Here is a 12,819-nt window from a genome sequence, read left to right as displayed (position 1 = left end):
AAGTGGTTTAATGAACCCAACTCTAATATAAATATATTTGGTTCTCCTTCCTTTCAGCACGGCCCTGCTGGGTTCAACTGGTTACTAACATTATCCCTTACACCATAGGTCTCGGGTTCGATTCCCGCCTAAGCTATTTTGCGACCTATTTGTTTTTGCTACTTCCGCTACTCGGAAAATTCCGGAAAAATATCTAATAATTCTAGAAAAATCATAGAATAATTCTAAAATAAATTTGGGAATTTTTCGGGCTTTACAATTGAGATCCCGGAAATCAATGCATACTCGCCATTTGTTTCCTGGCTTAGAGACTAGCACCACATTAGCTAGCTAGCTAGGAAATTGTACCTCCCTGATGTAGCCAGCCTCCATGAGTTTAGTTATCTCTTCCTTGATGATTTGGTTTTGCTCCGCGCTAAAATTCCTTTTTCTTTGCATAATCGGCCCGGCATCTGGGAAGACATGCAAAGAATGCTCCATGACTGCAGGAGAAATGCCCGAGACTTCTTTGGGCGTCCAGGCAAACACATCGTTATTCTTCTTTAAGCATTGCACCAGTTCAACTTTCAACATAGGCTCAAGATCAGCCGCAATATATGTAGTAGCTTCAGGTTGATCGGTCTGAATCTAAACTTCTTCCTTTTCTTCATAAACCAAAACAGGTTGCTTCTCCTGAATGGCATTGACTTCCATTCTTTGAATCTTTCGGGCAGCGTTAGCTTCAGTCTGAACTATCTCTACATAATATTTTCGAGCTGTTTTCTTATCACCTCGCACCCCCCCCCCCGACCTGGTCATCAACAAGAAATTTAATTTTTTGACAAAAAGTAGAAACGATCACCCTAAACTCATTTAGGGCCGGTCGACCCAGTATCATATTATAAGAGGACGGGGCATCCACCACCATGAAATAAGATCTCCTTGTTCTCATCAAAGGCTCCTCCCCCAGAGATATAGCCAACTTTATTTGACCCAGCGGTTGTATTTTGTTACCCGTGAATCCATATAGAGGAGTTACCATCTGTTGAAATTCACTCGGGTCAATCTGTAATTGAACGAAAGCCTTCTTGAATATAATATTGACAGAACTACCCGTGTCTATGAAGGTACGAGAAATAGCATAGTTGGCTATCACGGCTTTGATAATCAGGGCATCATCATGGGGTATTTCTACCCCCTCAAGATCTCTAGGTCCAAAACTTATCTCGGGACCAGATGCTCGTTCCATACTACATCCTATAGCATGAATCTCCAGTCTTCGTGCATGTGCTTTCTTGGCCCGGTTAGAATCCCCATCAGTGGGCCCACCTGCAATCATACTGATATTGCCCCGAGCGGCATTACTCCTGTTTTCTTCTTGTCGAGTTGTCATGGCTTCAGAAGGAGCCTTTTTCGACACTTGGCTTGTACCGGCCGGGGTAGGCAATGCATCCTGCCGAGGCTCGACCGGACGATATTCCAATTTGAGTGGACTTTGCTATCTAGGGTACTATTGCCGATAATAATTTTGCCTTTGGTAGCGCTCCCTATTAGCTCGTTTATTTCTTAAAATAAAACAGTCTTCAGTATGATGACTGCTAGTTTTATGATAAGTGCACCATCTTCTTGGTGCCTCTGGCTGTATCTCTACGTGTTGTACTGCCTGTGGACGATATTCTGGCTGACGGTGAGGTGGATGAGTCCCTCGAGGCCCTCTTGGTGGAGGAACAGGGGCAGGAGCTTTCTCCTTAACCAGGGTGGGAGAAGAAGTAACGCCCTCCTTTCTGCGGGCAGCTTGAACTTCTTCCACATTAATAAATTCAGTAGCACGCTCAATCAAGGAATCAAAATTAACAGGAGAATTTCTCACTAAGTCTTTAAAGAAATTATTATCATTTAAACCCTGAGAGAAAGCGCTTACTAAGATTTCAGTAGTTGCATTGGGCACATCGATAGCTACCTGATTAAACCTTTTAATGTATGCACGGATGGACTCTTTAGATGCTTGCTTAATTGAGAATAGACTCCAAGGAGTCTTATGATACCTCTTGTTACTAGATAAGTGATGTAGAAAAACTTTCTTGAAATCTTTAAATTTTTGGATAGATTTTTCTGGCAATCTCTTGAACCAGCGTTGTGCAGCTCCTCCAAGTGTAGTAAGAAACATTCGACACTTCACTCCGTCAGAGAATTGTTGTAATAATACTACATTCTCAAATTTTAATAAATGATCCTCTGGATCTGTAGTCCCGGTGTACTCACCAATCTGAAGATTTTGATACCGCTTAAGAAGCGGATCATCCAGTACGCTCTGAGAGAAGGGAGAGATGATTTTTTTCGATGAGCTATCACTGGTTATCATTTTAATCTTACGCTTTTCTCTGTCTGGTGCTTCACCAGAGGATTCTTGAAACACAGGCCTTCGTCGTCCATGTTCCATGGGAGTACGAAGAAAGGCTCGCGGACGTTGCCTTGGAGAAACTGCAGCTGGAGGAAAATATGCATGTTCCTCTTCTTCCGACTCCTTTCCTTTTCGATGCTCAGTAGTTGAAATCGCTGGATTATGAGCTGTTGGCAGAGTAGCTCCAGTATGAGCTTGAAGTTGTTGTTGTTGTTGTTGTTGTTGCAAGGCTTTTTGCACATGAGAATTAATGAGGAAATCCAGATCCTCACAGCTGATGGTGAGTAGATTTGATTTCCCGGCCTCTTCCATCTTGTAGTCTCAAATTCAGGTGAAGTTTCCCACAGACGGCATCAAATTTGATCCTGTCTGAGAAGCTTGACAAGGCGAAGATCCGGGAGAAAAAACCTACCGCTGATGAAGAATAATACCTATAGAACAACAATCCGAGAAACCCAAAGCGGATCGGGAAGAATAAAGTCACTGAATGCCCTCCTTGCACGAAGACCCGATGACGAGAGAGAAATCCAATCGAAGAGAAACCAGATCCGGAGCTTCCGAGACTTCCTGCGCACAAGAAACCAGCCAACACTATTGTCAGTGACCTAAGACCAGGGTGGGAATCCCTGGCTAGGCACTCTGACGCTCAAGTTAGTGATCTCTCTTAGTGTTGAAGAAGGAAGAAGAAGATGACCAGTGGTTGAAAATTAGGGTTATGAATGTGCGCAATGATGTGAACTTACCCAGCCAACGGAGAGGATTCCCATTTTTATACCACTTCATATAACCTCCGTCGTCATAAAGTGGACCCCGGTTTGTTAGAGTTTGTTATAAGATGACGTAAGCTGCGTACTTGTGGTAAATGACTTTTAAGGAATCTTTTATGTACCCCAGATGTACCTTCTTTGTCGTCTAGTACCTGCAAAATAGTCTGAAAACACATTTCCCGCCAAAATATATAATACCTCTTATACGATCACATACTGCAAATATCTTTATGGACTACTTTATTTGAAATATTTACTTCTATCCTGTTTCACAATTCCTTTCAAAGTGTTTCTATCGTTCATACTTGCCTCTCCTGTTTTTGCTATATCATAGATAACTTAATATAACATTGTCCTTTGTATCTGTCGAGGATGAACTTAACTTGGCCTTCCTCCCTGAAGGTATATCCCGGCTGATATTGGCCTATCTCCCTGAAGGTATATCCCGGCCGATATTGGCCTATCTCCCAGAAGGTATATCCCGGCCGATATTGGCCTTCTCACTTGGAAGTATATTCCAACTGATATTGGCCTTCCTTCTTGAAGGTATATCCCGGCCGATATTGGCCTATCTCCCTGAAGGTATATCCCGGCCGATATTGGCCTATCTCCCTGAAGGTATATCTCGGCCGATATTGGCCTTCTCACTTGGAAGTATATTTCAACCGATATTGGCCTTCCTTCTTGAAGGTATATCCCGGTCGAGACTGGCCTACCTCCTTTGAGGCATATCCCGGCCAATATTGGCCTTCTCACTTGGAAGTATATTCCAACCGATATTGACCTTCCTTCTTGAAGGTATATCCCGGTCGATATTGGCCTACCTCCTTTGAGGTATATCCCGGCCTATATTGACCTATCTCCCTGAAGGTATATCCCGGCCGATATTAGCCTATCTCTCTGAAAGTATGTCCCGGCCGATATTGGCCTGTCTCCCTGAAGGTATATCCCGGCCAATATTGGCTTTCTCACTTGGAAGTATATTCCAACCGATATTGGCCTTCCTTCTTGAAGGTATATCCCGGCCGAGACTGGCCTACCTCCTTTGAGGCATATCCCCGCCAATATTGGCATTCTCACTTGGAAGTATATTTCAACCGATATTGACCTTCCTTCTTGAAGATATATCCCGGCCGATACTGGTCTACCTCCTTTGAGGTATATCTCGGCCTATATTGACCTATCTCCCTGAAAGTATATCCTGGCCGATATAGACCTACCTCCTTTAAGGCATATCCCGGCCAATATTGGCCTTCTCACTTGGAAGTATATTCCAACCGATATTGGCCTTCCTTCTTGAAGGTATATCCCGGCCGAGACTGGCCTACCTCCTTTGAGGTATATCCCGGCCGATATTAGTCTATCTCTCTGAAGGTATATCCCGGCCGATATTAGTCTATCTCTCTGAAGGTATATCCCGGCCGATATTGATCTACCTTCTTACTTGGTTATCCCCTTTCCCTCCTTTATCGGGGATTCATAAAACTTAACCCATATCAGTTATCTTTGATTTGGATTATCTCTAAGGATTAATTTACATTTGAATTAAACTTAAGTTTACCAATCAATCAACTAAATACGCATTTCAAATATTGGTTCCCAAGCAGTGGCGAGGCACTAGGCCTTCTTGGGTATGGGATCATCTACCACTTTTTAGACAGAGCCGCTCAAAGAAATTATATATTTAATCATCTTTTTGAAACCCCTAGGTTTAACTGAACAAGTGTAAATTATGCCTTGATCCTTAAACTATCCTAAATCTAAACATGCTTAACATAAGGAAAATAAATAAACATGTATCAATCAATTTTATCTATTTATTAAGATAGTTTTTCTATTGGCTCCCCTTGAATCATGGCCTCGATATGGTCTATCAAGGTAGTGTACTTGATCCTTGGGGACCCAATATTGACCAAGTCTAACTTGATTGACCAAGTTGGATTTAGGTACTCATACTTGAACTATCTTTCTATTTGGTCTGTTAATAAGTGATAAATAAGACCGATGTTTCTTTGTAGCTTTAAATCCTTTTCTGGATCGATTGTATACGACTTTTTATTTTCCAAGAATCAAGTTAAGATTCTTGGAACCCAGTGTAAATCGTTCCAATGTAGTCTTCAAATCCTTGACTTGACTTTTCAAGATGGAATTCTCTTCCTCAAGTTTTTGGACTTGAGTTAAGGTTCCAATATAAACAGGATCAGCCAAGGATTCGGTATTAGTCACTTCTTTAAGGGACGTTACCTCCTTTAGAAGCAACTTGATCTGAACATTGAATTTTGCTAACTTATGCATTAAATAATTAATTAAATTATATAGACGATTTGTACTTACAGAGGGGTTTGGCCCTTCGGAAACGGATGCAGATTCATGGCTTCTCTCGGACTCAGTTTTTGATTTGTCCTCACTTCGGGATTCGTTGATGCAGTCCCGGGTCGTCATCGCGAGAAAACTCGTCTATTCGAGTTCTTCGTCGTTGGACTCTTCCGAGAATGACTCGTCCCAGGTTGCCTTCAAAGCTTTCTTCCTTCTTGGCTTCTTCGCATCCTTCTGGTTTAGGCAATTCGCCTTGATGTGCCCCTTCTGATTGCATCCGTAGCATGTCAACTCAAACTTTACCTTTGGTTGGGCCTCCTTGGACTGAATTACCTTTTTAACATCTTTCTTGTTGAAGCCCTTCTTCTTTCTGTAAAGCTTCTTCACTAGGTTGACAAGTTCGGTCGTGAGTTTGTCGTCGTCGTCTGAGTCCAGTTCTTCTTCTGATTCTGGTTCGGTTCTGTGTTTTGTTTTTGCTTCCCTGGTTCTGCTTGTACTTGCAACCAAAGCAACAGCTTTCTCGGTCGGACGTGAGTTTACCTGTTCATGTAATTCAAAGTCTGCAAATAATTCATCTAACTTAATGGAAGAGAGATTCTTGGAAACCTTGTAAGCGTCTACCATGGATGCCCACAAGGTATTCCTTGGAAAAGCGTTTAAGGCATACCTCAAGATGTCCCGCTTCTCTACTTTTTGTCCGATTGCATGTAGACCGTTGAGTAGATCCTGTATCCAGGCGTGGAGTTGGCTAGCCGTCTCACCTTCCTGCATTTTAATATTATATAATTTATTAAATAATAAATCCCTCTTACTTACATTGATGTCGGGCGTTCCTTCATGAAGCTCGATCAGCTTCTCCCAAAGTTCTTTGGCGCTCGTGAATGGGCCGACGCGGTTCAGCTCCTCATTCGTTAGTCCGCATTGGAGGGTGCAGGTCTCTTAGCATTGGCTTCTACCTTTTTGATAAGGGTTGCGTCCCAATTTTCGTACGATAGTGGCTTGCCAACACCGTCAGTTGGTATTTCCAGCCTGGTTTTGACGATCACCTAGACTTCAAAGTGAGTCTGGAGATACGCCTCCATCCGGCCCTTCCAGTACCTGAAATCATCTCAGGAGAACAGCGGTGGGTGAGTAGTGCTGAAACCTTCTTGGAAAGCCATTTTAGATCTAGCATAAAGAAAACGAATAAAAGAATGTCCCATGACTTGATCCTGGATTAGCAGTGCGGTATAAAAATAAGAATAAATTACGTTCTCGAGTGGTGTTGCACCAACTTCGAGAAAAGAGTATGATTACAAAAAAGAAACTAGATCGGAAGACGACAAGAATACTGATTCCAATCGACTCCAAAAAACTTTAAAAACACAATAAAAAAACGTGCTTGATTGGTAGTTGCACCAAATTGAAGCTACCCCGCTCTGATACCAATTGTTGGATCGAGACCGCGCTAGAGGGGGTGACTAGCACTCATGGATTTCACGCGTTTCGGATTCGAAAAACTCAACAAGTAATGCAGTAAAAATTAAAATAAGCACAACACAGAAGAACCCAAGTATTTACTTGGTTCGGAGCCTTGGGCGACTCCTGCTCCAAGGCCCGCGATCGTCGATCGCTTTCGGTGGGCAACAACTATAATATCGTAAAGAGTACAAATATGTATTACAATAAGTGCAATAAAAAATATACCGACAACATGAAATGGAACTCTCAAAGCTCAGGGTCGTCGGGAACTCATAACAGCATTCTGGATCGTCTTATTAGCAGCACACAGGAGACAGAACACTCTAGTATTGATCATTTGAGCTACTGGTCGAGATGTCCTTTTATTGGACGTTGAGGGTGCCTCCATGGACTCACTGAGGTGCCTTAAGCACGAAAACTTATCCCGGATCTTGCGTTGCGATAAGCCTCCGCTGGTTGCTCGTTATCCACCTTGAGGCACATCCATCAACAGTCCAAGGCGCCTCAAAGTTGCAGTCCAGGGCGCCTCCAAGTCCCATGGAGGTGCCTTCAGCTCCTTTGTGCAGCCAGCTCACCTTTGCACCCGAGGCGCCTCCAAGCTCCATGGAGGAAACCTTGGGTACTGTTTATTCGAGGTAAACCTTGTTCTTTTGACCCTGCAAGACATGTTAGTCCCAAAAACAAACACATATCCTGCAAGACAAAGGTTAGCACGATATAAATACAATAAATGAAGTATCTGACAGTCTCCGAATTGTCCGGTTCTGACTTCGGATTTCCAACCGAAAAACCTAGGTCGAACCGACACCTACTGTTCCCTCTTCCAAGGAATACTTCCTCACCTATTCTACTCAGGAGAGCATACCTGTTGTCAATCTGGTCCTCTGGATCGACTGGACTTTCCGCCTAGGGTTACCACCCCCTAGGGTTTTTCGCCACCTAGGGTTACCTCCCCTTAGGACATAAGGTTACCCCCCCCCCCCCTTAGGATTTTACACCACCTAGGGTTACACCTAAGGTTGCTGCCCCTTAGGGTTTTCCTCCAGCTAGGGTTTCCACCCCCTAAGACCTAAGGTCGCCGCCCCTTAGGGTTTTCCTCCATCTAGGGTTACGACCCCTTAGGACCTAAAGTTACCATCCCTTAGGATTTTCCACCTGCCTAACCGTAGTTAGGACTTTCCTGAAACCTCATTTAAGCTCGTTAGATAACAAATAACCTTAACTTTGAATCCCTTTTGTCATTATCAAAACTAAGGTTCGATCGTCGGATACTTCCCGTACCAACAATCTTTTCTTGTCAGTGTAGTGAGACTCTGCTAGTAGTTGCGAGTCCTTCAGAGTTTGTCTCAAACTTGAGAGAAGCTCAGCTTGAGCTTCAACCTCTTTTTGTAAGTTAGTTGTTTCAATGCTTGGAGTAGAGATGGCAACCTCTAACTCCTTTACTCATTCTCTCAAAACTTTGCTAGCACACTCCAAATCGACAACCAGTTGGCTTAAATACAGCCCCAAAGCATAAATTTGAAAAGAACAACAATAAGGGGGACTTAATTCGTGAGGCAGGACAATCATAAGGAAAGCTAAGTTAGAAGCTTACTGCGATAGCATTAGAGCGTGTTCATTCGTGCATGTTCATACGGTAGATCCTTCTGATTTTTCACGAGCCTTCAATCAGGATTTGGCTAAGGGACCATTTAACTTTAATATCTCATACGAGGATGAGGCAGTAGCCTCCATCCCTTGTTCACGAGCCTTGTTGACTGTATGAAACAACAATGAGAACTAGTCAGAGAGCTGGGCCTTGAAGGATGAGCACCTAAAACCTTTGGCGATGTTAAACGAATGGACGGGGGGAGGGTCTAGTAGCGTCTCGACTAGCTCAACATCTTGTACAATCTGGAAGGCATAAGCAGTGGGTCAGCTAACCCCTGGGCAGGTGCTGACTTCAAACTTCCCAAGGTAATAGAAGGTGTGCCCATAACCTATAGCGATGAGGCCGGGGGGGGCAAACATAGGCTCTGGTATTATCTCAACAAACTCAAAAGCCCACATAGCCTCAGAGGATGCAAGTATAGAATTGGTCGGTCTCACACCAAATTTAGATCAATGATGCTTGGGCGGCATAGGTTCTTTTCCCAGAGTAGAAAAGACCTCAGTTACATCGAAGGAAGCCTGTTCAGCCGTAAGTTGCACAGGTAAAGCTAAAGTCTCTGATCGAGGCCTTTTGCACTTGAATGTAAGGGGAGCATCCGAATTAGAGGAATCAAAAGAGGTTTCTTCAAGAGGATCTAAGGGAGGGAGATAGCAGGCAGAGGATAACGCTCACCCAACCTCACAGTCCTGTAGGAGGGCCTCCCCCTGTTAGTTTAAAACATCTTTTTTTAGCCGAGTATTCATAAAAAAGGAAGACCAGGGTAATAACCTCCGCTGCAAAAATAAGTGAATATTAGAGGCCCTTACAAATAGCTAAGGACAAGATGAAGATTTATTACCAAAGGTGGCGCTTAGTCCAAGGTTAATCAGGGTAAGCCCAAAAATATATAACAAGCCTTCTATGGTCAACTCGGGTAAGCTGAACTCTAGGCCCCTCAGCTAATATTGCCCAAATCGAGGATAGGAGGAAGATGTTATTGCCAGGTTGTGGGACAAGGCAGAGAGGGCAGGAGTCGAATGAAGAAGAATTTATCTCCCCACTCATCCTGGGATGGAATCCTGTTAAGCAAAGGCATATTAGGGCCGGCCCGAAAATGAAATAGGTCATCCGTCACTTGTTAAGGGTAGAAGTAATAATGAAACAAGTGAGGAGATAGAGGGATACTGAATAGATGGAAAACAATAGTAACACCACTTATGATCCGAATGGAGTTGGGGAGGAGTTAATGAAGTGGAATGCAAAAATAGTGGTTGATGACGACAAAGAAAGGGTAAAGGGGGAAATGAAGCCTTTCTATGACCTGCTCCCTAAAGACAACGATGTTTTCTGTTCGGGGGAGATGGGGGATATCTTTATCGGTTGGTATAACTATGTAGGAAGGAAGTCCGTAGTTAAAATTGAGGTCATGCGCATCCATGATGGTAAATTCTGAGGAACAAAGTGTGTACCATGCGCTATTCTCAACCATTTTTGCTAGAGAAGGAGATGAGAATAGAAAATAAGGGAGTGGAGAAGAAGAGCAACAAAGAAGGAGAAGGAATGAAGGAGTTAAAATTCTCGAAGCCTTTCTTATGGAAATCCCTAAAAGTCGCTTTTCAAGCAGACCTATCAGATCATAACAATAAATAGGTGGGCTAAATTTTGGATCGTTAGATGATGGGACGAAATGATGGGTATAGGAAAATGTGTATACCTATAAGAACATACACACACGTGTCACCAATGAAAAGTCTGCATTGATAACTGATTCGACAGGTAATCACCTCGAAGTGTCAGCATTTTTATCGAGGCAAACTTTATTTTTTGTGCAACTCTTTTAAAAAGAGAGAACCAGGCTAGGCGTACACTCAAACAAGTTTTTTTTAGAAACTGCCCGGGAGGATAACAGACAAAATAATAAGGGAAAGGCTGGCCCAGTTTGTGCTGAACTTATTTCATTCTGAGTGAAGTTAATACTGAACGGGTTTTGTCTCAACCTGTCCCAAATATTGTTTCCCTTAACTGGTAGGTATTATGTGTCATAGTCGGTCCATACCTAAAGTACAAACAAGTGTAATCCTGAGTGGAAATAAGTATAAAGTATTTTTAGTCCTGGATGATTTTTAATGTGATTACGCTAAAACTAAAGACCCCAATCGCTATAGTTCGTCGGGCCTTAAAGTTTGAATGGACGGTTCCTATCTTGAAAGATACCCTTTCCTTAGATAATTCGTATTTTAACATAGCTGGTCGAATTTTGGCCCAAACATATTTACATTATCCTTAGTATATCACATATGCTTGAGAAAAACAAAAAACATCAAGTATTAAGCAATCAAGCATTAAAGTGAAAACACATAACAAATTTAATAGAAACTTAATTTCATATGTTGCAAATGCAAACAAGGAGTTTTGATGCATTGAAGAGGAATACAAAGTAAATCATAACAAGTTGGAAAATAAGTCGAGCAGAGCATTACGATTTATCCTTTTGTGGTCAAGAAAGTGGACGAGGGATCAGAAGTTAAATAGTCACCCTCTTTTAATTGCTCCATCGCACCCTCCACTCCAAGAAGAAGTGCTCTACTGATGGAGCGGGTGATAGGAACATTGAACTCATATATTTGGAGAAGAGCTATCTTCCTCGTTTCGAAGCGCTCATCTTCTCCCATCTAATAAGCCGCTAAATCCGCTTTGGCAGCTGCTAGCTCAGATTACTTGGTGCACAAGGCAATCTGAGTAGTCACTAAGTTCAAGTGTAGGGCGTCCCACTAAGCATCTAAAGTCGCCAACTCAAAAACGTTGGCCTCTAGCTCGGTGTCATATGTAGCCTTTTGCTCCCTTAACTGAGCGAAAAGGCGATCAACTTCTACAGTTGTCTCATTCAGCTCGGCCTTTAAGTTCACCCAGAGAATTGTCTCTAACTAGAGCTTAGCTTCAGAAGTCTCCAGGGTAGCCTTTAAGTTGGTCGCCTTTTCGAGCTCTATCTTCACCAGTCATTGAGTCTCTTGAAGCTAAGTTTCTAGCCCATTCAACCACTCAGAGGAAGGTACATAAGTGGCCTCAAAAATTTACTGCTTCAATGTTTCATTTTCCTATGATAGAACATACAATTGTTGGGTAACATTCATCAAGTCGCCCAATGCTAGAAGAGAAAGAAAACAGTGTTAGAAATATTCAACGATGGGAAATAGTAAATTAAAATTACATTACCTTAGTCTATTCGTAAGAGTATTTGTCTACTAACTCTACAAACGTCAACTGGCTTAGCTAGTTTCCAGCGTCCTCCCAGACCTTTGTTAAGCGACTCCTTAGAAGTATTTGACCGATATGGGCGGTTGGAGAGGCAGCTATGGCCTGGACGAACGACACATTGAAGGTGGCCAAAAATTGATGCGGTCATCTCAGCACAGCAGAAGCCAAAGGGATCTTCACACGGGGAGATACAAAGAAAGCCGGGTCTACTCACTCGTCCAATAAAGAGATGACCTGCTGTGTTCGAGTGGGCTCCAGAATTAGGCTATCGGAAAGAAGGACGGACAAGGTCCACTCAAAAGATTATTCTAGTGCCTCCTCCCGGACGGACTCTTCTCGGGAGGGAGATAAACACAAGGAAGGTACTTCAGCAAAGGGTACTCATCCTTTGGGAACTTAGGCATGGACGAGTTTGTGTCTTTTGCATTTCTTTTGAGGGAGGCCTCCCCTGCCGAGGGAGAACACTGGGAGCAGATCCGGAGGCAACTCTCCAAAAGCAGCGGCCACGGTGGACTCGACCGTAGGACTGTGGAATGCCTCACCAGAAGGGGTGATCAGTTGCAAACCTCGCTCGGCCAATAGTTCTCACTCCTTATCATGGAGCTGCTTCTCTTCCAAATCAATCTCTTTATCGACTAAAGATGTAAAAATAGTGTGCACTACATAAAATAAAAAATATCTTGGTTAGTAACAATGCAATGAACAAGTTACTGAAACTTACCAAAAGAGTCAAGAAGCTCCTTTTCAATAGGGCTCAAGCCAAACAAATACAGAAGACTTTCGCATAACCACTGGTGGATTTTAAACTGTCGGCCGCTTAGCATGGTGAAGTATGAGACATGAAAAGGGTCATGCTTATAATTTCCAAGGGGATGAAGGGAAGATTGTCATTCGGTTGGCCAAGTGGCGGGCTCAGACATTTCAAGGAAAAGAAATGCGACTTCCAGCCCTTGTTCGAATAGGGCATATCTTCAAAGAAAACTGACTTTGGACGGGATTGAAAAAGGAAG

Source organism: Zingiber officinale, chromosome 11B (assembly GCF_018446385.1).
Source record: "Zingiber officinale cultivar Zhangliang chromosome 11B, Zo_v1.1, whole genome shotgun sequence".
Classification (NCBI taxonomy): Eukaryota; Viridiplantae; Streptophyta; class Magnoliopsida; order Zingiberales; family Zingiberaceae; genus Zingiber; species Zingiber officinale.
Note: the sequence above shows the minus strand (reverse complement) of the source record.